Source organism: Oreochromis aureus, linkage group 3, assembly GCF_013358895.1.
Source record: "Oreochromis aureus strain Israel breed Guangdong linkage group 3, ZZ_aureus, whole genome shotgun sequence".
Classification (NCBI taxonomy): Eukaryota; Metazoa; Chordata; class Actinopteri; order Cichliformes; family Cichlidae; genus Oreochromis; species Oreochromis aureus.
Genome location: NC_052944.1, coordinates 19,163,142 through 19,176,053, shown reverse-complemented (window position 1 = coordinate 19,176,053; position 12,912 = coordinate 19,163,142). Strand labels below are relative to the sequence as shown.

Genomic DNA, 12,912 nt, shown 5'->3' with positions numbered 1-12,912 from the left:
CTAAGCCACAGCGAGAATCTGCTCAAATAACCCACTCCACCGATAAGAAGCTAGTCATTTCTATAGACAAAACTCCCCCAAAAAACAGTGGGGTTCAGATTAGATGTCACCATCCGCCTGGCTTATCTCAGTGTTGCTCCATCACAGAATATGAATTATAAGGCAAACCCCTGCCTCTCCGCTTTTCATTAAAACACCATTGAAACACATACAGACTGAAAATGGAATCATTTTATTTGCACGATTATTGGTAGTAGAAAAGTTGATGTGCCATAAAAGTTACCAGAACAGCCTTTTATTTTACCCCCGTAACAATTATCCGAATGTTAAAATAATCCAGTGGGTTGAGTCTATTATCATTACTGATAATAGAAGGAATTCCATGGCTGATAACAAATGAATACATTTTACCAGCTCGGTGCGGTAAAGCTTTACATGACGAAGCACTTTACTGAACAGCGAATAAACAGCCCTGTCGCTCTGACAAAGCATTCGTCTTTGTACACGTTATGCTTACTGAGACTGATGGTCATGTAGACAAGATTCACTTTGTGCTCAGGAAGCATTGAATTCCCAACTTCCCAACTTTGCGGTTCTATACCGTGGACGTGGAATGGCTGTAATATATGTGAGCTCCCATTCAATCAGTTTTGAGTCTGTCTATTTGTTTACTGTTCATTCTTTCTTTGGATTAGCTTCAAACAAAACAAACCATGACGCATCAATATGACCCTAAAAGGCAAAAACAAGCCGAACGTAAAGACCAGTTAAATAAGTCTAAGAGTGAAAAGGTTTCCTACCTCTTATACCTGCTTTTCTTTCTATTAAGTCCAATCCCTTCCTTTCACTATTATACCGCCACAATGCAGGCAAGCAGGCATTGAGAGTCTTGCTTGGTAGAAGTGTCCAGATATGGCCCTCGAGCTATGCAGATGTTCATTTTTCTGTGAACCCTAAGATGACGAGTGTTTGTTACTTTTCCCTGAACACAAAGAGCTACATAAAGATTGAGATTTTTAGTACTCTAGTGGGTATTATAATATTTATTCATGGCCACGGCCACGGAGCACGTGATAGCCAAAAGGTCGAGGCCATCCTACAAACTGTCGTTGTACCTATAAATACAACTGTTTGTGGCGCACAAAAGCTTTTTGTGTGTGTGTTACTAAATGAGCACAAGCTGCTTTCTGTTCATTGTGCTTAGGTGCTAATGTGCGTACAAGAACTCTATTAGGTAGGAATGACTATTTTTTTTTACTGTACCGTCCTCCTGTGCTACTGATTTACAGTTTAAGTGATTTCTTTCCTCTTTTTGAGATGTGAGAGGAACTCTTTATTGAGCTCTCCACTGTTTTTTCTCAAAGTATTTTAGTTGCTGTGATGTTGCGGATATCTGAAAAACCGCTACAAATGTGCGCGTGGACTGATTGTGATCTCGTAATGCATTTTCATGAAGATGCTTTGCCGTTGGAAGCTGACAGTTTCTGTATGCCACTTAAACATCAGTATGATACTTAGATTGTCGAGAGGTTGCGATCCACCTGTAATCATTTGAGTTTCCATATCGGCTCTTCAATATGCAATCAAGCCTCTCTGTCACAGCCATTACCTTCTAGCCATATGCTCAGTTTCAGCTGCTTACCGAAACATTCGTGTTACAGTTACATAATGAATGTGGGCTTGGAGTGCAGATTCTCAGCTTTAATTTGAGGCTATTCGCTTCAAAATTGGAGAAAGTGTTAAGGAAATACAGCTAATTTAATATGAAGCTCCCTTTTTTCCCCCCAAGGAACCGAAAGGTAATTGAACAATTGACTCAAAAGCTTTTTTATGGACATGTGTGGGCTATTCCTTTGATATGTCTTCATCAATTAAGCAACTAAAAGGGCTGGCATTTGCATCTGGAAGCTGTTACTGTGAAGCCACAGCATGGGGTCCGAGAGGCTCTCGGGCCGTTCTCAGTCTGCAAAAGTGAAACTAAGCCTTTAGAAACAGCACTTTAGGAGTGGCCAAAAAAACATACTGGTAAGCTGTAAGGCAGCATTGCATTAAAAATAGGCATGAGTCTCTCATGGAAGCCACTGCTTGGGCCCAGGAACATGTCCAGAAATCACTGTGCATGAACACAGCTAACCACGACATCCACCAATCCAGGCTAAAGCTCTGATATGCAAAAAACATGATCCAGAAACACCACCATCCTATTACAACAGCACGGCTCGATAGTAGAAGACCCCAGCTGTCGAGTTGGTAACGAAAACCAGTTGCAGCAACATGAAATGAAAATTTTAAAAAAGTAGACTAAGACCTACAGTAGGATCAGGCGAGAATGGGACACAGTCCTCTCCTGTAAATCCAGCAGCTGGTCCGCTCAGTTCCCAGATGTTTACAGACTGTTTGTCAGTAGAAGCGAGGATGCTACAGAGTGGTAAACATGGCCCTGTCACAACTTTTTATAATATGTGTTGTTGCCGTTAAATTTGAAATGAGCTGGTATTTTTTTTATGAAAGTGGGACATTTTCTCAGTTCGAGCATTTGATATGTTTTCTGTGTTCTGTTATTGAGAAAATACAAGTTTATGAGATTAGCACATTATTGAATTTAGCTTTTATTTACATTTTAACCACAATTTATGGTCCCACAAATGTGTTTGTCTGCATACAGCTTCCTGTTTGAATGGTAGGTTCACCTGCCCCAGATGTACTTTCGTGCAGTCCTCCAAGATCCTGATTGCACGTCGGTGGAAGCAGATGAAGGGTCTATGAATGTTGAGTGGTTAACAAAAGGGCCCGGGTAGGGGAGGGGCCAACAGGAGAGTTCACTGGGAACGGGAGAACCGCCAAAAAAACTTAAAAGATGAAAAAATACAGCAGGAAAAGCACAGACGGTGGCTGCAGTGGACGCTTCATAGTTTTTAACACTCGGTTCCACTTCAACTGTTTCTATGTTATAGCTTCGATTTCCTCCACGGTTGGCTGACGGACCAACAACAGCACAAGCAAGAGTGGCCCACACACATCGGCATACTTTGTACCCCGCCTGCACCTGCCAGAGAGGCCGTCCCTGTGCTACCTCTGCTGGACCATAAATTCCGCTTTACACAGCCTGACAACTTTTTTGGAACTGGGGTTGTACACAGAGCCCTGGGCAGCTTAACTCCATGAACCTGCTGCAGCTGACTTTTTTTCCCCATCTGCTGGTACTGGAACACGGACAACTGGGGTGTGATATCGGAAACTCGGAAACTCCGACTTCAAGTTAAAAAGGAACACGGAGAGACGTGTGATCAGGGCATGAGGGCCCTCAAACTGAAAACAACAGCTTGGCTAAGCATCAGCAGAATACAGATAATCCTTTGTCACTGTCCAGATACGTCTAAAACCCAACTACATATGTTACCATTCTTTCATTTTCTTGAGACACCCACATTGAAACTCCTGATCAGGAGAGGGATGTGTTATACAATGTGCTACGTCAAAACTGACAGTCTTGACCTTATTACACACACACAAAGGGACTGTGTGCAGTTGTGTTGTATTGAAAGCTTTCGCAGCAGCTGCAGCAGCTAATGGCATGTTGTTATTCCACGCCATGCTTACGTCCCCTGCACAATGCTCATCCCGGCAACGGAGGTAGTCACAGATACAATGGCCGTGACAGCGCTTGCTGCGTCGAAAGCAAACACGGCTAATGAATCACCAACTCTCCTAAGCCTAATTAGGACCTAATTATTCAGTCTTTTTTTGTTTTTTTTGTACATTTTTAAATGACGTTAACCTTCCCTCATTTGTCTTTTCGTAGAATTGCAACATAACTGCTGGCCTTAGTTACAGTAAATAACATTTCAAGAGTTAGGAATTTGTGCAGCCCACTAAAAGCTCGCACATCAACTTTCTTACTTATTTGTTTTGTTTTTGTTGTATTTCTGGGTTTTGGATTTGAAAGAACACTTGTGTTTAAAGCTGGCGGTAACTGCAGTTCGATATCACTGATCTGACTGGCAGTAAATGTACAGTTTTTGAGTTGAAATATTAAAAAGCAATAAATCCTCAGTATGTAATTTACCCGTAATAATAAGACTAACAGTGCATGTTTTCCCAGTGTGCCACATCTATCAAACATCACAATGCAAATAAAGAAAAAAAAAGAATCAGTAGCAAAAGCTTTGGATATATAAAGATTACAGCAGAATTAGAAGAGTATGCCGGGGATTGGGAGCTCAGGCTGTGGAGACTGATGTGCTGTTAAGGGTACATTTGTGTGAACATTTAATGGACCCCCTGCTGGTGTCCCTGTCGCACCCCATGTAAAAAAGCCTAAGCAAGCTTGACATCAAAAGCATTTGGGGGACTCTCCATCTATCTATAGTAGCACATTTTCCTCATCCCCCCCGCCACCCCCTCCCCTCACCACTCCTTTTTAAGCAAAAACAACTTTGGTGAATATTTCATGGGGTATGTTGCCTCAGTTTCACAAGGAGAGTGGCACGCGATGACGACTGACAGGCCCCGTACGCCGGCGTCCGCTAGGAGACAGCCTTTCTTTTCGGTCTGCCTCCCCGACACTCCTACTTCTTCTTTTTTTTTTTCCTGCCTCCCGTTTTCCTTCTGTCAGAGATACAACAGTTCTTTCAGCTGAGAGTCTGGCTCCTGATCATTTAGCTGTTTCTTTAAAATTTAGCATGACTACAGAACTTCTGCTGATCCATCTGACACTGTTAGCTAAAATGCCAACATATGGATAAAAATCTGTTTTTTTTTCCCTTCCCACAGGCTGAATCATTTATAGCACTAAATGATACGATTACCCGCCTTAAAGATTATACAGAAACTTAACTGCTTCTTTCAGCAACTTACACATTTACATAAATGGCTACGTCATCAACCTTCACAGCCCCCTTTCTCCCTTCTGATTTCGAAAAAGCCGCACCGTTCTGTGAAATCGGAAACCATTAAATGATGCCTCTAGATTATCACATATATTGTTTCTTTTGGCTCTTACAAACTCCAGCACCAAGCTCTCAAAACCATATTTCTCAAGCTTCGCTGATCGCCTTTACCGTCATTGGAAGACACACTTCATTTCCCTTCCCAACTTTCAATTTCATGGAGGGATGAGAAAAAAGCCGCCTTTCTAACGCCGCTTAGACGATTTGACATCACTACAGTATGCACACGTTTCTCCGCTCCCAGCTCTCTTATTTAATAAACACCGTGCTTGTGCTTGACTTACAGTAGCTTTCCGCCTTGCCCCGCTCAGCGTGATGAGCAGCTGAATGGTGTCACAGTTAAAAGGGGTGGCTCTGTTGCTCTGTTGTGACAACATTCGTTTGATGTTGAAGTGGTAGTTCTTGGCTGCCATGTTCTCCCCTTCTGCTCTTTTACTTTCTTGTTCCTGTTCTGTCTGGATCTCACCGCTGTCACGTTTTTGAGGAGCCAACTGGCATGACCTGAAAGTGCGAGTGCGTCGCACAAGCTGCTGTTTTTCTCAGCGCTGATAGCCATCCACTTCAGATACATACGTGCAGAGAAATGCAGGTTTAACTAACCTTAATAGTCTCTGTTATCTCACCTGGAGTCTCTGGATTCTGCACTTTGTCCTTCATTTTTATATTTCATCGCAGTAGCTTGTACACTGTATGCCGACGCTATGTGCCACTTCCCAGAAGGCATGACTCACACAGTGAAAGGTGCAAAACGCGCATCTGGAATCGTAATATTTCTCTCTGTCAAAGATAATTTCATCTCATGCAAAAACACAACTTAACGTGTGATAATAAGAACGATCTCTCTCAGTGAAAGAAGATTTTGTTAGCAAGCGCCATTAAAATTAATCAAAAGATTGACTCGTTAAAAAACCACCGTGACTCATTCTGTCACTATTCTCGCTGCGAGCTCGAGATACAGAAGAGCGAAAGCACCAGCGGCCACGTATGGGATCGGAAAAAGAAAACCACTTAGGGCGTCTTTGTCCTTTGTTTGAGCAGTGTCGCAGGGAGGGGTGGTGCGAGGAAGAGTGGAGAAGGCAACCGGGGGGAAGAAGGGATAAGAGAAGAAGTTTTCTCGCATCTGCCCAGCCTGAGGCCCAAAATATGTGGCGCTTTCCTCGTCACCGCGTCACCAGCCATCCGTTCTCGCCTGTCATTATTTTACCTCTCGCAGAGGACACACGCTGTCTCTCAGCCACACATATGGACTCTTCCACCAGCACACACTGCCTGTGCTGCCTTGATCTACTCTTAAATGCTGCCAGCATCAGATCCTAAAATGTGGCCAAGTTAAACAGAATGGACGGAAAAACAGAGCACTTTAATATTTTTGGTGCGGGTAAAGAAGTTCAGTCATCATTAAACTGTAGAATCTAGACCAGACTTTTCATGTTTGCTAATGGTCAGTGGCAATTCCTTCATAGCAACACCTACTGACAGGAAGTGACATGTTTTGAACTTTGATGCACTGATCTATGCAGGTTGACCTGAGCCATCTAAAACTGGGTCAGGAAAGCTTTAAGGAGGTCGTGTTACTTATTCTTGAAAACAGCGAGTTTGCATCAAATAGCATGATTTAGATATTTTACCATAAAGCACAAAATTGCTGTTACTCAAATACACATTGTTCAGTCTGCCCCAAATTTCACCTTTGCCTTACCTGAACACACCTATACACCAGTAGTCAGCAATAGTTAGAATACCACAAAGCTGACAGGAGGCCTTTTATACTTTGATGAACCTTCCTTTATAGGTTCCATTTCCAATTCAATTCCATTATATTTATGTAGCGCCAAATCACAGCATCAGTCACCTTAGGGCGCTTCATATTGTAAAGTAAAGACCCTACAGTACAGTTAAAACCCCTATGGGCGAGCACTTGGTGACAGTGGGAAGGACAAACTCCCTTTTAACAGGAAGCAACCTCCGGCAGAACCATTAGCATCATGGGAAGCCCCCAGCAGCCTAGACCTATTGCAGCGTAACTAAAGGCGGATGCGGGATCACGTGATTCAACCTTAACCAGATGCTTTATCCTAAAGAAGAGTCTTAAGCCTAACCTTGAAAGTAGAGAGGTTTACCACATCCACCTCAAAAGTGATTTAAATGAACTTGAGACCTTGACGATGCTGCTCTGTGAAAGTTGTGAATTTTCATTTCCACCTGGTGGAATGATGAATCACCATGAAAGAGGAAGTTATTGCTGAGGGGCCAAGAAAGCTTGAGAAGTTATGAAACTTGACACACACATCCGACGTGATGAAGACTTTCATATCTTATGGGTCGTACTAGTGGATTTGGCAAATTGGTGCCACCCACAAAATTTCAGCAGCATCCCTGATGCTGCGTTTAATCTAATTGTCAAATATTTGATCAAACTCAGCGCTGCATAATGTCAACAGGGAATCAGCATCATTTAGGTTATAAACTGTGTATAAAATTAGCATTTTTGTTCCATGCATAATTTACAGCAACAGGACATGTGGTTAGTGAGGGTTCTGATATGCCACCTAGTGGGCGCCGAAGTCATAAGGCAGTAGACTGAACAATAGTGTGAATCCTCAGCCCAAGGCGTTCACGTGATTTCAGCAAATGTCACGATTGCAGCTTTTGCATTTGAGCTTCACTGTGCATAACTTGTTGGGTCAAAGTAAATGAAATGTGCTGATTTGATCTTCAGCTTTAAATGTGATACACACATGTTTTCCAACTAATTACAGAAACCAAACTAAATTCAGGGAGCACGATCTGCGAATTATCACCTTAACAAATCTCCAGGCTTCTAGAGTCGCCTTTGGATATAGCAAAGGATCTTTGCCGTGTATCCTCATCCTTAGAGAAGAGGTTGCATTGGTTGTCATAGCCCAACCAGCAGAAATTTGGATTTGTTTTAAGACTCAAGCTACTTTCTCTAAAATTTGATTGCGCTTTTGATTTGGCAAATCAGAAAATGCTCTATTTAGCAATCCATCTTCTTAGCTCCTCTCACTGATGGACCACTGAGCTCATACCATCCACAATTCACAAGTCACTACTCTTAACACAGTTTAGTCAGCTAATGGATCTTCACCCAAATTGTGCTCAAGATCAAGGTGAAAGTAACATTTGTCATTTAATTTAATTCTCAATAGTTTATGCAGTACAAGGAACCAATGACAGGTAAGCTTAGTGTTTCTTTTTATGCTTCACACAGGACGGTAATCTGTAAGCTGTGATGTGCTGTGAGCCGACGTTCTTATTTTCTTCTTATGGTCCTTCTTTGTAAGACAACACATAAAAAAACAACCGATTTTACCAGTAAAGTGCAATGACTTGAGTTCGGCTGGTCGGATGGTAAAATGGGTTTGCTGACTCTAAGTCGTGACAACGTCGATCCTCCTTTACTCCACACTGCTGATTCTACAAATGCCGCAGTCAAGTTCACTTTGTGTTATCAACAGTGTCACGAGGCAGAGGAGCTTCTCGGCACTGTGCAAACACTGAGCCGTTGCCACTCGGTTCCTGTGCAAAGATACACGTCGTGTCATAAACACTGCTGTCTCCACATTAATCCTAAACATGACTTCGGTACAGATGAAGCCGGTGTATTAAATTTCTCTAGCAGCTTCCCTTTAAATCAACAGAAAGCTGTTGGGCTTTTATACTCGGTGAGTTGCGGCTTCACAGTCTGTGCAGCCTGTTATATTGGGCTTTGTGGCTATAACATATCCATCAAAACTTGGACCGAGGTGAAACTTTGACAATCTATCCGTCAGCCACTCTGCTTCTCAGCCAGACAGTCAATGACCAGCTGTAAATGATCCTGTAAGCCACTGGCTGTTAAAATGCTCTCACTGCTACATTTTACAAGAAATGTATACCCGGTAGGAAACAGAAGGAAGAATATTAAGCATTGAACCAATGCTGAGAGATGGGCAATCCCACAGATGTGCACCGAGCACACACACACACACACACACACACACACACACACACACACACACACACACACACACACACACACACACACGGTGAAGTCAAATAGACACAAAAGCATGTGAGAAGAAAAATCTTTATAATATGATACACTCACAGCGCAAGAATGCTGCTGTGGGAATTCAGTGTAACACACACATAGAGGGAGGCTCTATCTCTCCTAGTTGGCTGTCATGAATATAGGTCTGCCAAACCGAGCAACAACAACAACCGAAAAAAAAGAAAAGAAAAGAAAAAACAGTGGAAGTATTACATAAGTTAGGATTCTCTGTGATTTGAACCTAACTCAGCGGTGCTGAGGCGGCTGTTTAAATTGCATCAGTTCCTCTGATGTAAATGTGTATAGCCTTCAACTCCCTCAGAGCTTTTAGTCATTTATTTTGATTAGGGCTGTATTTATAAGATAAGTCTCTTAAGTAAGTCGCCTGGGATGACGGGTTGGCGAGGATGGTGGTGGGGGAACAAAATGAAGTCTGTTTGATGATTATAAATTCCAAAATATCTGCTTGTCAATTAATTAGCTGCTTCCTGGGTATGTGTGCCCCTCTTTTCATTTACTGGGCCCAGCTCTCCGTGGACAAATACCCGCGATGCACCCATTGTATGTCTAAGCAGTTACACGCATCTCCGGCAGCTGGGGAGCGGAGAATAAAGATCCTTCAAAGGCAGACAGTTTTCAAGAGCAAGCCTCTGTTTTCTTGTACCGGCTGATTTCTGAGAGCAGCGTATTTGGCTGCTTGAAGGCTTTACTCTGCCAGTGTCTCACTCTCAGACACAAACAACTGGAGAATGATGTGGATGTGAAGAGATAGGTAGAATGAGAAGACTGCACTTGAAGTGATGCATCCATCATTTCTGCCTGTGGTAGTACCACATTACGTGCAGGAAGCTTGTCTTGTTGAGGTCTTTGTGGCTAAGCCAACCTTGACCATTATCACGAAGATACTGTACTGTATCTATCTAACTCCACAATTCTAGCTGGAGTTTTAAATGAATGAAAAATGAAAAAGGATAAAGGATTGAAATATATATTATATGTTCAATATAAATAAAGCATACATGGATATATTCACTGGTCATCTAGACCAAGTTACTGACTAGCACAGTATGTTATGTTATTTACATTGCATACTGCATATTAGCAAGCTGGCATAAATGATTTTTGTCGCCACATATGAGATTTTATTGTCACCTTAAAGCGTTTGAGAAAACTCAAACAATCAGACGACCCGTGTGAGCAAGCATTTGGTGACAGTAAGGAAAAACTCCCTTTTAACAGGAAGAAACCTCCGGCAGAACCAGGCTGCGGGAGGGGCAGCAATTTGCTGAGACAGGTGGGGGTGAGGGGAGGGAGACAGGACAAAAGACACACTGTGGGAGAGACCAAGAGATTAGTAATAACTCATAATTAAATGCAGAGTGGTGCATAAACACACAGGCAGTGAAAAAAGGTGAACGAAGAAGAATTAATAATTTAAAGCAGGTAGTGTGTGTTTTCAACTGTTGCTCTTTGGAAATTGCATTTATATGCAACTAAAAACAACATAATAGTCCTGGAATTATGTTTTCTGTTAGCATAATGAGAAAACTTTAATGAGTAATCTGTTTAGTGAGCTGTAAATGTGTTGATAATAAATGCATCAGCTCCTGTGTCCTTGAAACACCGATGCACTTCATTGGGATTTGTAGATTGGGGATTTTTAGCACATCCATCCATAGTCCCGTCCGTCCACAATTCACAGTTATTGGTCAGAGTTTAATCAAATGTGCGCACAGTGGTCACTTAATAGATCTTAAAGGTGTGCTCAACATCTGTGTTGCGTTTGTCATTTCATGGTGAGTTGGGTGAGCTGCTACTTGGCTGACATTGTGGTTTTTATCATTTCTATAGGTTCGTTTTTTGTATGTACTGGCATTTGTATGTGCACGGTTTAATAGCTCAGAGGCTTTAAAAAGAAGGAAATGTGTGACCAGAACTGCAGTTCATCGAAAAGGCACTAGAGGCTGACTCTGAAAATGCATGACAAAATACCCAAAATATAGCATGGTAGAATAAATGGTTTATTCTACCATACTTTCAGGTTTGTTGACTGCTTATTAAGTTTAGCGTTAGGGAATGGGTCCATTTCGTTCATAGATGCTAATGCAGAAGTGTCTAAAATCCTCCCTGAATTCTGTCTGAATTCTGGTGATAACTGTGGCTACAAAAATACCTCCGGTCCTATAGAAGTCGATGATGAAACTGCTTTCTGAGTTGACACAAACCTGCTGAGTTTATGAAATCGGTCACTCATATCAGGTCATTTAATCAAAAAGTTGTTTTGTAATTCTTGATCACACTGTTTCAAAATGAAGGATTATCTGTGGTGTGAAACGTCACACTCATTAGCTAACGAGTTGTCATCACAGTTGACATCATAGCACAATCAGCAGTTAGCCTAATATGCATGTGTTTGGACTGGACTGTGGGGGCGGGGCTTTAGCTATGCCAGACTAAACCCGTGCAGGGGAGAACATGCAAACTCCACGCAGAAAGGCCCTGCCAGTCAGAAGGTTCAAACCCAGAACCTGCTAGCAACAGTGAAGCTACAGTGCTAACTGTGCTAACACAGTGCTAACTGTGCTAACACATTGCTAACCAGTGCAAATGTTGCTCACTGATGTTAGTGTCTTTAGTGTCTATTGTATTTTTTTCCTTTTTTAATAAATGTCCTGTTTGGAACATTCTTTAAATGCAGTCACTTGCTGTGTTGTAGTACTTGTTCTAACAAACTATCCAAAAAGCGTGTACTTAAGTTTTGGTGAGTGAATTTTATTAGCATGTTATTTAACATAGTGTAGTGGCTAACACTTAATCTTGGCAAATGAAAGGCTGCTGGTTCAATGTCAAACCTTTTGGGAAGGGTGTCTGTGTAAAAGTCTGTTAAATCAAACATGTGAAGCTATCTGCTGTGGTAACAAAGGAGTAGCTGAAATGCAATAAGCAGGGATCTATGTCTATCTCTTAAGCCATACCTTGTTAACCAAGGTCACAAGCATTAGCAAATAATTTAGCACTCCAGCATATTCTCTGAATATGGTCACTTTTGGCTCTAACAAAAAATAAAAAGATGGCAATGGGATGAAAGCTGTTATCAAGGCTTCAAAATACAGGTTCCTGCATCTGTGGCTCCTGCTTTATGCTATCGCTGCTGATTTCTAACACATAAAATAGCATAATTTCAATCAAATAGGTTCAGTAGAAATTCCCTTGCAGATTTGAAGATTTCAGAACCTGAGCTCACAAAGCTTCATGGGAGTAACGTTGTGTGTTGTTTCTTTAAAACGCTTGTCAAACAGAGTTACTCGGTGACATGTTCTCTTAAGGTTTTTTCTTTTTTTTTCCTTTCTTGCATGACAATTTTCACATTTGTATTCAGTCCAATCTGTCAAAAATATTCAGAACTGCAAACACTGCATGCGATGTCACAGTGATCTTAAGCAGGTTTTTGTTCTCCTCAGAGGTGGTGAGTCACATTGCATTTGGCAACGCCTCTCACTCGCACAGTTGAGTTTACAGTCTGGTTTCCAGTGAAAGAAGAAAATGTGACAGCATGCAGCATGCGACAAGTCATCAAATCAGACCTATATTTCCTCCATCCCATATGTGGGAATCTTGTCATATTTAGTCCTCCTCAACATCATGAAAGCTCCAGAAAGAGTGCATGTTTTGCAAAATGTTCTTTTTAATACAGAATGCCTACAAGCATCAACAACAGAATACAGCTCGACTGAAATAATCCACATTTCCTAACCTCAGGTAGATTCCCAGCTGCAGATAAACATAAATATTTTGAGATTTCCTATTTATATGTTTTGCTGCCACAGCTTAATACTCCAAAAATATTTACTCTGGGAGGGATTAGGCGATTACTGTATCTACACCTACCTTGCGTGAGGTGAGGCTCCT

The 12,912-nt window shown here is 41.8% G+C and overlaps 1 protein-coding gene across 1 annotated transcript in view; it reads left to right on the top strand.

Annotated features, from left to right (window-relative positions):
* Positions 1-12,912, top strand: part of LOC116333166 (glucosidase 2 subunit beta-like) — a 157,152-nt gene that overhangs the window by 53,967 nt on the left and 90,273 nt on the right. The gene's annotated exons all lie outside the window — the stretch shown is intronic.